At 40.2% G+C, this 13,805-nt stretch overlaps 1 protein-coding gene across 5 annotated transcripts in view; it reads right to left on the bottom strand.

The window, feature by feature from the left end:
* The window catches only part of PPARG (peroxisome proliferator activated receptor gamma), a 164,654-nt gene extending 154,788 nt beyond the window's left edge, over positions 1-9,866 (bottom strand). For 2 of the 5 annotated variants that reach the window (XM_051982504.1, XM_051982524.1), the window contains exon 1: positions 8,339-8,423. The gene's annotated coding sequence lies outside the window, so the exon portion shown is untranslated. Of the gene's footprint in view, positions 1-8,338; positions 8,424-9,579 lie in introns of those variants that run through there. The other 3 variants (XM_051982534.1, XM_051982493.1, XM_051982514.1) reach the window with 3 other exon arrangements.
* Positions 9,867-13,805: the final 3,939 nt, after the last annotated feature.

Here is a 13,805-nt window from a genome sequence, read left to right as displayed (position 1 = left end):
TTAATCAACCAATAAATATTTACTAAGCACCTACCAGAAGTTAGGGACAGCTAAGCTAGGAGATTGCAAAAAGCAGCAAAAGACTTTTCTTATGCTCAAGGAGCTTACAATCTAATGAATTTTTACAATTGGTCTTTTAAGGCCAGTCCTAGGGAAAATTGCTAAGTAAAGAAATATTCCTCTTCCACTCACAACCACATTTTGTCTCTAAATCTGGAAAAGTCTTAATTAAGTAGAGTGTTCTATTGAAAACAAATAGTATTAAAGCCGAAAGATTGGGCTTGAATCCTGGGTAATATTTGCTGTGACCTCATGCAACCACATAATTCCAGGGCAACTAGATTGTGTATCAGATAGAGAGTACCAGCTCTGAAAATGGGAGGACCTAAGTTTCTGAGGTTGGATTTGAACTCAACACTTGTGACTCTGGGCAAATCTTATCCCAACTGCTTCATTTAAATAAATAAATAAATAAATGTATTACTAGATAAATAGATAAATAAATTGGGTAATCTCTTAAATGAATCTCAGTGCCCATCAGTTGGAGAATGGCTGAATAAGTTATGGTATATAGACGTTATGGAACATTATTGTTCTATAAGAAATAATCAGCAGAATGATTTCAGAGAGACCTGGAGACACTTACACAAAGTGATATTAAGTAAAGTGAGCAGAAGTAGAGAACATTGTATACAACAACAGCAAAATTATATGATGAGAACCTCTGACATTGTGGCTCTTTTCAACAACGAGATTATTCAGTTCAGTTCCAATGGTCTTGTGATAGAGAGAGCTATGTGCACCCAGAAAGGACTGTGGGGACTGAATGTGGATCACAACATAGTATTTTTACTTTTTTCATTGTTGTTTGTTTGCAATTTATTTTCTTTCTCATTTTTCCTTTTTGATCTGATTTTTTCTTGTGCAGTATAATAATTGTGGAAATATGTATAAAAGAACTGCACATGTTTAACATATATTGGATTACTTGCCCTCTAGGGGAGAGGGTGGGAAAAGGAAGAGGGAAAATTTGGGCAAGGTTTTACAAGGATGAATGTTGAAAATTATCTATGCATATGTTTTGAAACTAAAAAGTTTTAATAAAAATTAAAATAAAAAAAAGAATCCCAGAATACAAAAATGACACAATTTAGGGCAGGGGTCCTCAAACTTTTTAAATAGGGGGCCAGTTCACTGTCCCTCAGACTGTTGGAGGGCTGGACTATAGTAAAAACAAAAACTTTGTTTTGTGGGCCTTTAAATAAAGAAACTTCATAGCCCTGAGTGAGGGAGATAAATATCCTCAGCTGCAGCGTCTGGCCTCGGGCCATAGTTTGAGGACCCCTGATTTAGGGTGTAAAGTATTTGCTTTCTGACATGGGGATTCCATAAGATGGAAAACCCTGAAGGAAAAACTAGACCAGATGATAGATAGGGTCCATATTTTTGAGAGGTGATGAAAATTTCATTCTATTCCCATTTGAGAAGTACCTATGATATACAGGCCATTCATTTTGGTGCTGAGAATACAAAAATGAAATTATGCAGTCTCTTCCTTTAGTAACTTATAATCTAATAACCAATCAATCAATAGGCATTTATTAAGCATCTAATATGTGCCCATCATAACAGTAAACAGAGAGCAGATTTAGAGTCAGAAAAGACCTGGATTCAACAAAGACAGAAGTTAACATGTGTCCTCAAGAGGCTTTATTGTCTCAAATATAATGCTCTAGAATTATTTAGTTGTCTTAGTCCATCCTCAGCATCCAAATAGATTCTTAGAAGAATTCACTCTGCTTCCCTGAGAAACAGCTTGATAAAGTCAATGGAATGCTAAGTCTGAATCCTTCCTCTGACCCTTCTGAGCCTTTCTGAGCCTCAGCTTCCTCATTTGTAAAATGGGAGTTTTGCTACAACTTACTACTATTGTGAGACTCAAATCAGAGAATGTATTTAAAACACATTGCAAATCTTAAAATGTAAGCTATGACTGTCAAGTGTGCCTGCCCAGCCATAATCCATCCTATACATTATGGGTGTTAGGGAAAAGTTCAGGGTGTTTTCCTATTTCTCTACTCCCTGGCATCTCCCACCGAGGTAAGACTGTGAAGAACTTCTCTAGGCAAGTATATGTGAGTCTGAGCTCCAGCTACTAAGATAAAGAACTGGGTCAGTAAGTCTAATTTACATCAAATAAATCTTGCAGAAAGCCTTTTATATTACTTCAAAGTTGTGTGGTTTACAGCAGTTCAGGACACATCAAAAACTGAGAAGAACTGGATTACTCTGCTGAACCCTAAATCAAACCCAGGATTCATTATTTTACTGAACTACAAACTAAATAAACAAAAAGTAAATACGTAGTGAATCAGTTCAAACTAGCAATACCCCAATCTATTTCCTAAAATGAGTGAGCTGAAACATGTCTGTACACTGCTTACGTTCACCAACTAACTATAAATCAAATAAGTGTATCATATGATTTGGGTTCCTGCTTCCAAAGTTACATTTCTATTTGTATTGATTCTGGTAGCATTAACGGATGAGGTCATTTCTTCCTGTCACAAGAAGAGTACTCAGAAGTTTAGGAAAGGACCCTCCCTTGAGACTTCTCCGTCTCATTTATGAAATGACCCAATGGCTAAGGAGCCCTGGGCTCAGCTAACTCAATTGGACTTAATAAACAAGTGCTTATTAAGTGCCCAGGCACTGTGTTAGGTGCTAGGGATACAAAGTGAGAACACCAAAAGAAACAGTTGCTATTCCAAGGTATTTATTTACCAGAGAAAACAACCTCTTGTACAGATAAGTACACAAAATATAGACCAAGTAAATATGAAGAAGAAAAAAATTTGGGGGGGGGGGGAAACACAGGGAGAAGAAATAACTGTGAAAATCAAATAGAAGGAAGTTAAGACTGAGTTTTGAAGGAAGCCAGGAATTCCAAGAGACAGCATTAAAGTGGGACAGCATTCCAAGAATGGGGAATTGCCTCTGTAAAAGCACACAATCCAGTAGGGATTGAAACCTCTCATAAGGGAAATAGAGCACTGGCCAATTTCTCAATAATGCAGTGCCTGAGGGAGGGTGAAGTAAATAGAGCCTGGATTTCACTGGAATTATTGGAGCCAGGTGAGATAGGGAGCCAAGGTAGCCTCTAAGCAGAGGAGGTATGCGATTAGATCTATACTTTAGGAATCCCTGTTTGAGAGACTATATGGAAGTTGGATTGGAGGTGGGGAGAGCCAGGAAGCAGGAAGATTAATTGAGAGGTTCTGGCAATAGACTAAAAGCCTGAACCCATTCCCATCTTTCTACTATGTAAATGAAGAGGAGCCAGATGAAAGGGAAATCATGGAAGTAAAACCTATGAGATATGGTAACTTAATGGATATGAAGAATAAGGAAGAAGAAAGAGTACAGAATAATGCTGGAGGTTCACAGCAGGATAATTAGAGGGATGGTGGTCCCTTTGATCAATTCAGTGATATGGTGAATAGAACACTGGTATTATCAGGAAATTGTGCTTTGGTCATTTAATCTCTTTCTGGACCCATTTGGGATTTTCTTGGCAGAGATACTATAATTGTTTGCCATTTCCTTCTCCAGTTCATTTTACAGATGAGGAAACTGAGGCAAATAAGACTTTTTAACTGCAAGACTTTTTACTTGCAAGTTAGTGAAGAAATAGGGAGATGCATAAATTCTGAGATCAGTAAAGCAACTATTGAGTAAACTGCTTCATCTCACACATTCCCTTTTTGTTGGCATATGCAATTCTTAAAATTCTTTTGATATCAAAATTATATTGCATGATTTATTTAAAAATTAAAGGTTTGCTGATTATAAAAGTAGTCTATTCCTTTTAGGGATTTCTGTTATAAAAAATGGACGACTGCGTGAAAAAGGCAGAATCTTTTGGAGTCTTCATGAGAATGGATTAAAATCACTATGGAGAAAAAAATCAATGATTATAAAACTTTGTATAAAAATAAAATACAAAGTTTTAATTTTAATATGATCAAATTCTTTAAAAGTCGCAATGCAATTATAGATTCAAATTAGGTAATATTTGGGATACTATTCCTAGATAATCTTTTCAATAATTTTCTATAAATTGGTCACAACAGGCCACTCTATTTCTAGCTAATTTTCTTGTTGATGATCTCAATACATAGCATTTGCATTCATTCTAAGCAGTAGGAAATGAGCTGACTACAAGATGAGCATCCAGCAAGCATCTTTCCAAAGTACTGAATATAATGAATTTCTGAGCCAAGGTCATATCACTCAAGAAATGTTTGCTGAGGGGGTGTTAAAGAAGTCACACCCAAGAGTTAGAGGAAGCCTCTTAAGCACCTACATCCATCAGGGACTATTAAAATGGTCATTTGACTTTGAACAACACTTTCTTTAGCAGATGTAGAATGTTTTCTTCCTCAGAATTAATTTATTCTAAATTAAGAAATCATTGGGGCTTTTAAAAAGCAGGAAAGATTATTTTTTTCTTTTCCAGTCTATAAGTGAACAGGAAGAGGAAGATGAAGATTGAGTTAGCTACAAAACACAGCATTTTAAGTTTCAGATTGCTGAATTGCTGAAATAGTTTATTTAAAAACATCATTTACATCTTAAAACACACATCTTACATTCATAACTCGAACAGTTATTATTAAAGAGCATATATAGTTGCTTTGTTAAAGTTACTGTTGAAGAAAATAGCAAGAATACTTATTTCTTGTGCTAAATTTTAAAAAAAAATAAAGCATCTCTTGTTATGGGGGGGGGGGTTATTCCATCTAATACAGAGTTTCTAGAACTCTTAGTGATATCTTCAACTATTAGAACGAAGGGCACTAAAACTATTACTGGTTAGAATGACACTACAACTTTTTGGGACACCCCGTAAATCACGGTATAATTATCCCCAAAATATAATCTATTAAACTGAGAATGGTTTGCTTTTCATGACAATACTCATACCTTCTTGAATTAGTTTTCTTAAATAAATAATCTCTCATCTGTTGGGGTACCTGAAAAATTAGTGTTTAAAAAAATCACTTTTAAAATGAGTAAGTACCTTCCCCCAAAGTAACTGAAATTTGCTTCTAGAAACTGTGAAAACATACAGAAAAAATTGTCAAGAAGGACTTCAAAATCAGAAAGCCTCTTTAAATCCCTGTTTCCAACATCCCTCAATTCACATCACCAATCACAATACTTGTTATCAAAAGTTTTATAATATACTGAGCTTAGCCAAAGTTGTCACGATGGTCTGGCCGTTACTTACCACTGCTGCTACAATTTTTCTTGGTCAAAAAAAGTTTGATTTCTATCTTAAGGGGCTTTTGCAAATAAACGCAGCTATTCTATTGACTCATAAAACTTAAACAGAGCAAGGCAAAATTAAAAGGGATATTAATCAGGTCCAAATTTGTGCTCAAGTTAAGAGGTCATTTCCCACTGCCCTTATTATTTCATTAGTGTACCTGAATAGACTTTTAATAGTGTATACCTATATTAAAATTTTAACTTTTTCATAGGATATGAAAGAGAGCCTCATTTAGTAGTGGTTCAAATCAACTGTTCCTTATTAGTGATTTAAATTAAATCCACACTAGTACTCACCCAACGGAATAAGATGAAACCAAAGGATTCGGTCTATTTAATTTACTACAGCTTGTTGCAGCGGCTCCCAAAATGTCAAAGCCTCAACTGTATTTCCAAATTCAGGTGAACTAGGATGAAGGAATGTTTCTTTCCTAGTCTCAACTATGTATAGACATAGCTGAAGGAAAAAATGATTTAAGTGACCAATACAAATACATTAAGAATGCAGGTTTCAAGCAACGGGGATAGGCCTCATTATATATAACACTTGAGAGTGTTAACGTTTTCTCTGTCATAAAAGACTTGTTACTAATGCTATGTATTGCTTATTCTCTAAAAGTAACAGGATTCTAATAATAACAATCATACTATTTACACAATTATAAAGAAGTATCTCTAATTCAGACTCTAAATACTTAACAAATTAGCTGGCTGTGAAGTTTGCAAATAAACTTCTCAGGAGGCTGGGGGGAAAGGTACCTGTTCACAATTCACATAACTAATTGGCAAAGGGAGCCAGCTTCATATTGTATTTCTTATTCATACCACTAAGTCAAAATTTTTCCCCCAGTATAAAATTAAAATGTTCTGGGGACTTTCAAAGTAATACTGTAATTTTTCTACCAGTAATTTATCACTCTTTTAATATAAAAAATACTGAAATATATAAGGCAGTAGAGATCTTAGTTCTAAAGAACAGGAAACTAGCCTTTTTCAAAGAAAATACTATATTTGTCTTCCAAATTCTAATTCTAAAAATTGTTTTCCAGGTAGCCAAGTTGTGAAGATCTAATAAAAGCAGTGACACTGGTTCATGTTTCAGTTTAATAAAGTCATGGATTGATTAAGAGATTCTTGGGGTTTTTAAAAAATCCAAATTCAATCTCTCTATCCCAAGATGGTCAGGCTGGAATCTGATTTAAGCAATTTTAGAGAAATGTTCCTTCCCCCCCCCCTTTTTTTTTCAAAGGGGGTTATTTTGTTTCTGAAACTATAGAATATAATTTCTACTTTGAGCAGCTTCCTGTTTCATTGATGCCAATGTTAGTTTCAATAATGCTGGTTTTACTGGGCTTGTGGTTAAAAACTAGAAAACAAAAGGCTGAAGAGGAATATTTGATAAAAATCTGGTATCAGAGCAACAGAAATAGGGTTTTTCCTATATCATGTAGCAAAAAGAAAAAAAAAAAAGAAAGAAAAAGGAAAGACTATGCTAGTCCCCAGCTGAGTCTTAAAATTTAATATACCCATCTGGATTTAAAGTTATCATCAGCATGCTGAATATCATATATCATATGATTTAAATAAAGAAGGAAGAAAATCATTTGTGTAAAGTATATGTTATGACAAAAGAAAATCTGTATTAATGTTTTTGCAGTTTCCATTTTGACTAATATGTTCTCCACTGAACTGAACACTTATTAAGCACCTACTGTTGACTCCGCTTTGGAAAAAGAAAGATGACAGGATATTTTGCCCTCCAAGATTTTATAATATTGTGAAAGGGGGCTGGTGACCATGAGACATATATACAAATAACCATGATTTAAGTGAGAAAATGACTATAGCTACAGTTACAGAATTAATGACTTCTCCGTCACTAATGGATGTGACCTGAGAGGCCATCTAGTCCTACCCGTATTTGACTAACAATCCTCTCTACAACATACATAACAAATATCCAGCCTTTGACCGAAGACCACCAAGAGAGGGGAAGGTAACCCATTCTACTTTGGGTTACTCAAACTGTCTGGAAGTTTTGTCCTATTTCAAGTCTCAAACTCTAACTCTCCAAAACTTTTCTTACACGTTCTTCTAGCTCTAACCCTACGACTTAAAAATTACAAATATTTAATTTTTCATGTAAAAATGTATATTATTGTAACATTGCTAAAGCCTAAGCTTTTCACAAAAAAAAATGGAAAACTCAATAAGAAAAATTCTGAAATTTGTCTAACGTATAATCAAAAAAGCCTAGCAGGATTTTTTGTTTAATTTTGTTTTTGTATGAGGACCAGTGATGTAGAAGCTATTTGTCCATAATTTGATTATAATATTAATTTTCACAAATAATTCTTTCACCTGAAATTTCTATCGAACACCCATGTCCAATTCCTAGCGAGAACAAGAAGAGGGACTTAACTCTACAATGCCATGTAACTGTGCTTTCAGTTCATAGAATGGTCAGTTTACTACAGGCAGGAAGGGGCTATTGGGCACCCGAGAGCCAAAGTGAATTGGCTCTAGTTTGCATAGTAATTGCAAGTAATTCATTGATCTCTCCATAAGAGAGAAAGTTTCTTTTTCACAACTTGTAAAAACAAAAGAAAACGCAGACATACACATATGAAGTGAAAAGTAGCAAAATCTGCGCAACGACAGTCATTACCCTTTCCAAGTGTTTTCAATGATGAATGTCAGCAAATGACCAAAAGAGAAACACCTATGCATTCTGGCATAGGCAGATTAGGTTCATTAGGCAAAATTACTTTAAAAACCCTACATGTTTTCAGCTCAGAACTCCATATGACAGGTCCAAATAGTATGGCTCAGTGTTCCCAGAATATATTGACCCTCTCTCTGATTTTATGGGGAGGGGTCTCAGCAGTAGCACTCCCCGGCTTCAGCCGACTCAGCTCTCAATAACTATTGCAAATGTCAAATGCTCCGCAAACTCTCCACCTAAAGCATTTCAAGAAAATGTCGCTGATGCGAGCTGACTCACCCAAATTGTAGAAGTTAGCAGAGTGGAAGGTGCCGGCGCAGCCCTCCTACCCCTTCGGATCAAAGTGGAGCAGCTGCTCCTCCTCTTTACCTGACCCCATATAAAAGCAGTGGCTCGGTGACTCCCAGTTTCCGGCTCTCGGATCCTGGCCCCTCCCCCAGAGTCAAGGCACAAAGTACCACATTTCTCTTCTGCACTCACACCCACCTTCCGCCCCCAACACCAAGGGACCTGTCAGCTCTGTTTACCTGACGATCCCGTTTCTCCCACCAGAGTCCAGAAGAGCACCTAACCTGCCTCTGTCCCGCGCCTTGCCCACATGGCAGCGAAGGACTCAGCTAAGCAGCACTGGCAGCAACGCGCTCGTCCTGCTGCTCGGAGGCAGGCTGGCATCCCTGAGCCCTTCTTTGCCCGGTGCGTTCTCCCGGCACTTGGTGAGCGCCGGAGATTGTCATCACCTGTTCCTTCCCTGCGCTACAAACTCCAGGGCTGACGGGACGGACGGAAGGACAGGCAGACAGGGACAGATGCTGGGTTCTCATACTTAGGTCCGCAAGGCCGGGGACTGGGGGACTGGGAGGTATGGCGTCCGTCCTTCCCATAGGGCACATAGTCTCCCAGAAAACTTTCCCCCCAGATCTCTGGGCACACCAACTCTCCTCATTGCAGGGCACTCACACTCGGCTCCCTCTGACCCCAGGTCAGACTTTTGCCACACGACCCTTTGCCAAGGACACAACCCGGTATCCTCCTTAGCCTGAAGCCGGTGTCCTCTTTTGCGTGACATACGACCCTAGGACCCCTTATCCTGGGACACGGGACTCGCACCCTCCGCAGTGTACTCTGGGCCCAGAGTCCTCCTCAGCCCGGGCCACAAGAGCTGCGAGTCCCTTTTAGTGACCTGGATATAAACAATTCCGCGTGCCCCACTGGGCACGCCTGTGAATCCCTATCCCAGGACTTTTAGGTCCGTGACCCCCGTAATCCAGGACACGGTGGCCAAGGAGGGAGCCCTGATCCCAGGACACCCGGCCGCGCGAGGGTTCCCGGCCTCGGGACACTCAGCCGCGTGAGGTCGCCTGGCCCGGGGGACACCCAGCGAAAGAGTGCTTTGACTACAGGACACCCAGCGGCGTGAGAGCTCGGTCCCAGGCACCCAGCCCCAGGCTGTTCTAGGCAGCCCTCTCCCCACTCCGCACTCCCCCGTGGCCCGTGGCCCAGCCCGGCGGGGGCGCTCTGACCTGCGGCCGGTGGCGTCCGTGGCTCCCGGTGTCCGCCCCAGTTGAGCCGAGCCAGACCGGGCAGCTCCGGTGACTGTGACTGCGGCTGCGGCTCGGAGTGTCAGCGCGCTCTTCCTGACGGATCGCCAAGTGGGGCTGGGGCAGGGGCTCGGGGCGGAGGCAGATGGGGGTGGGGGGGGTAGGGTCCTGGGAGGGGGCAAGAAAGGAGCAGGGAGGAGGGGACGGAGGAGGAGGAGGAGGGAGGAGGAAAGAAGGAGGAGGAAGGGGGCGGGGGCGGGAGCGGGGGCGGCGCGCAGGGACCTGCGCTCCCAGCGCGCTTGCTGCTCTCTGGCAGGCTCGCTTGCTCCAGGAGGGAACCGCTTCCGACACAGCACTAGCCCGCGGCCAGCCCCAGGGGCGCTCGGGTCCCGGTTCTGCCCTCAGGCAGTCCCCGCCTCCGCGCTAGGGCCCAGGCTGCTGCGAGTCCGGCTGCAGACTGCACAGTCTCCCAGGAGTGACACCCCCCCCCCCCCCCCGCACTGGGAAGTAACTTTGGGGTCGGGGTGGCCGAGGCGGGGCAAGAGCTCGGCTTATCTCTGGAACCTCGGAGATCCGCCCAGGGAGCCTCCAAGGGTCCTGGAAGTGGGGAGCAGGGCAGGGAGGACGTGTTAGAGAGGCCGGGTAGAGTTTTTCTATCTGGGAGAGAAAACCGGCTCCGGCGACTTAAGTCTTAAACTGAATGATTTCTGTTACTCTGGGAGAAACTGGAAGCTCCTTGGGGATAGTTAGATTTAAAGTGGAGGCTACGTGGAGACCAACAGACTAGAAGCTGTTTGAGGACAGACCTAGACAGGAGCTGTGGTTCCCCGATTCTTTCCTTCTTGTTCTGAAATTTTCTTTGTAATGAGGCACAAATGGGGGGATGGGGAGGGAGAGTAGCGATCCTTAAGAATGCGCACGTGCAGTTTTGCAAATGAAAAGATTGCTGGGCTTTGTTGCATACAATTTAAGGAAGCCTGGGACTAGAGAATACAATTGTAAATTCCAAAAGATTCCCTGCACCCTTAGCGAAACTCCTTCAGGGAGTTTCTTGGAACTCTTTTTTTTTTTTTTTTTAAATTAATTTGTTTTTGCTGAGGCAATTGAAATTAAATGACTTGCCCAGGGTCACACAGTTAGGACGTGTTTTAAATGTCTGAGGCCACGTTTGAACTCGGGTTCTCCTGACTTCAGGGCTGCTGAGTTTCTTGGAACCTTTAGAACTGGGGGACTGGCAGCTACTCTGCTACCTAACCTCAACTCTTTTTTTTTTTTTTTTTATAATTTTTTATTGACAGAACCCATGATGCCTGGGTAATTTTTTTACAACATTATCTCTTGCACTCACTTCTGTTCCGACTTTTCCCCTCCCTCTCTTCACCCCCTCCCCTAGAAGGCAAGCAATCCTATACATGTTGAATATGTCACCGTATATCCTAGATACAATATATGTGTTCAGAACTGAAGTTCTCTTGTTGCACAGGAAGAATTGGATTCAGAAGATAAAAAAATAATCTGGGAAGAAAAACAAAAATATAGCCTCAACTCTTTAAACAGAAGTTTAGATTGGAAGTTCCTTGAGGACATGAGAGCAGATTTAGGCAGGATGCTCCTAGTAAACAAATTTAAACCAGAAAAAGATTTAGAATTCGACGGGCTATTCCTCAAGGACAGACAGAATGGAAAGTGATTGGAGATAGACTTTGACCGGAAGCTCCTCACTGACAGATGTAAAGTGCTTGAGGGCAGAACCCAGACTGAAAACTGGGCAAATCGGAGCCAACTGAGACTGCAAATTCTGTCTGCAGTCTTAGAATGCCTAGATCCTCTGGTAGCACAAAGGGGCCTCCTGCATGCTGCGTTGAAAAAAGCTCCTGGAATTCTAGGAAGTGGGTTGGAAGCCGTGTCTCTTAAATCTTACAGGACCTTGATGAGATATTTTCCCTTAGCTTCCTAACTGTAAAATGAATGAATTGCACTCAACCAGGCCATCTCTAAAGTCTCTTTCCAGCTCGAAATCCATTAATTTTTTCAAAACTTAGTCCCTTAATTGAAACAAGGGGAAGAGTGACATGGCAAATGGAATTTTTCTTTGGGGAGAAAAGGCCCCAGCTGCATATCTGAGATCTAACATGACACTATCCTTCTTTGCTACAGTAGTAAGGTTGACTTGTCATGGCATCATAGACTTTTTCAGCTGGTAGGGACTTATCAGTTCATCCCATCCCTTCCCATCCAACTACTACTAATACACAAACATAGAAACAACAAGCAGGAAATGAGACCCATTGAGAGATATGTTCCAAGCATGATGTTTTTGTGGAAAGAGCTCTGATCTGAAGACAAAGTTCTTGGATTCAAATGCTACTTTATACTTACTATCCCAAAGATCTTAACACACAGATTAAATCATCTTACATCAAGAAGCTCCATTTTCTTCATTTGTAAAATTGGGAGGTTGGACTACATGATTTCCAGAGGTCTTTCCAGTTCTAAATCTGTAATCCATATTTCCATCCATTCCCATTAAAAATCTTGTTTCATTTGAGCTTTAGATGATCACATATTAAAATGTCCTCTTCATGTATTATATATTTTGAAAGGCAGGAAGACTAGGTGAAAAGAGCACCAGATTTGTGGTCAGAAATCCTGGACCCAGTCCTGGATCTGGCATGTAATAGACATATGACCCTATCTGGTGGTTTCCTCATTGTCCACCCCCTTCAATACTTCCCCGTCACCCCCCCCAAAACTGGAAATGTGTTTAAAGCTGATGAGACCAGGAAAATTTTGTGGTACTCATCTCACAACATGTCCTAATCTATGATCTTGTGACAACAATTTTTTTTTTTTACTTCATTTCAAAAAGCACATCCTAAGTATGTTAAGAATAACCAATTCTTCCAGTTTTACCACAAAGGGCCAAATTGAAAAGTCTACGATGAACAAAAGCTATCAAACTCCTTTTTATCTATGCTAATGAAGAACATAACCTTATTTCTAACTAGAAGGGCAGGTCATTTCAGTTTTGGGACCATTTCTTTTCTTACCCAAATCAAAATCTCAAATGGGAAAAGTGCCACTAGCCATAATCCCAGATGAATCATATTCTAATTACAGAGTATTCATTATTGGAACTCTTCAGGAGTGTGAAGCAGACAGACTCTAATACCTTCCAATTCAAAAATATTCTTCTATTATCTATAAACTATTAACTGCCTTCCTCTTGTGATAATGAAGCAGAATGGCATTGATTCATTGAATCATGGATTGAGAGCTAGAAGGGACCCTTAGAAGTTATATCTAGCCCAATGACCTCATTTTATAAATTCACACGCTGAGGTCCAATTAAGTAACTAGTCCAAGATTACCCAACAGTGAGTGGCAGAGCCAGGATTCCAAGTCTGATCCTAATAACTTGAGATAATTGTTGGTTGTTCACTTTTCCCTCTTTTGCACTAATGGACTAACACCTCCTTCCCCACACTACTATCTCCATTGGTTCTTTGAGTTGGTTAAAAGATGTCCCAAAAAGCTTTAGACTAAACTTAAACTGCACTAAGACTTTTGGAACATCTTGTTTTTTAGACTGTAGTTCTTTTAAATCATCCAATTCAAACACATACGCCCCCCCCCCCAATAAATATATATGTTTCAAATATATCTCTGTGTGTGTGTGTGTGTGTGTGTGTGTGTGTGTGTGTGTGTGTTCAGTCACATCTAAATGTGACCCCTTTGGGGGTTTTCTTGACAAAGATACTGCAGTGGTTTGCCATTTCCTTCTCTAGCTCATTTTACAGGTGAAGAAACTGAGGCAAACTGGGCTAAGTGATTTGGCCAGGGTCACCCAGCTAGTAAGTATCTGAAGCCAGATTTGAACTCAGGAAGATGAATCTTCTTATTTCAAGGCCAATGCTTTATCCACTGCAACACCATTTAGCTGTGTATGTATGTATATAAGTATACATATATAGAGAACTATAATTCATAAACATGGCTTCCTTCTCACTAAAAATATGTTATCCTTTCTGTTTATAATTATACAAAAAATATATATGCCATGTGGGGAAGAAATGGAGATCAAATAACGTGGGGTTGACTGTAACTGAATTGATTTCCATAGTTTTCTGAACACATTCAAATAGACTCCCCTGGGAAAAGACTCCACACATTTTAATATTTCAATGATTTAATTTTTTAAAATATTG

This window comes from Antechinus flavipes, chromosome 1, assembly GCF_016432865.1.
Source record: "Antechinus flavipes isolate AdamAnt ecotype Samford, QLD, Australia chromosome 1, AdamAnt_v2, whole genome shotgun sequence".
Lineage (NCBI taxonomy): Eukaryota > Metazoa > Chordata > Mammalia > Dasyuromorphia > Dasyuridae > Antechinus > Antechinus flavipes.
The sequence above is the reverse complement of the archived record's forward strand: the minus strand, read 5'-3'. Positions and strand labels throughout refer to the sequence as shown.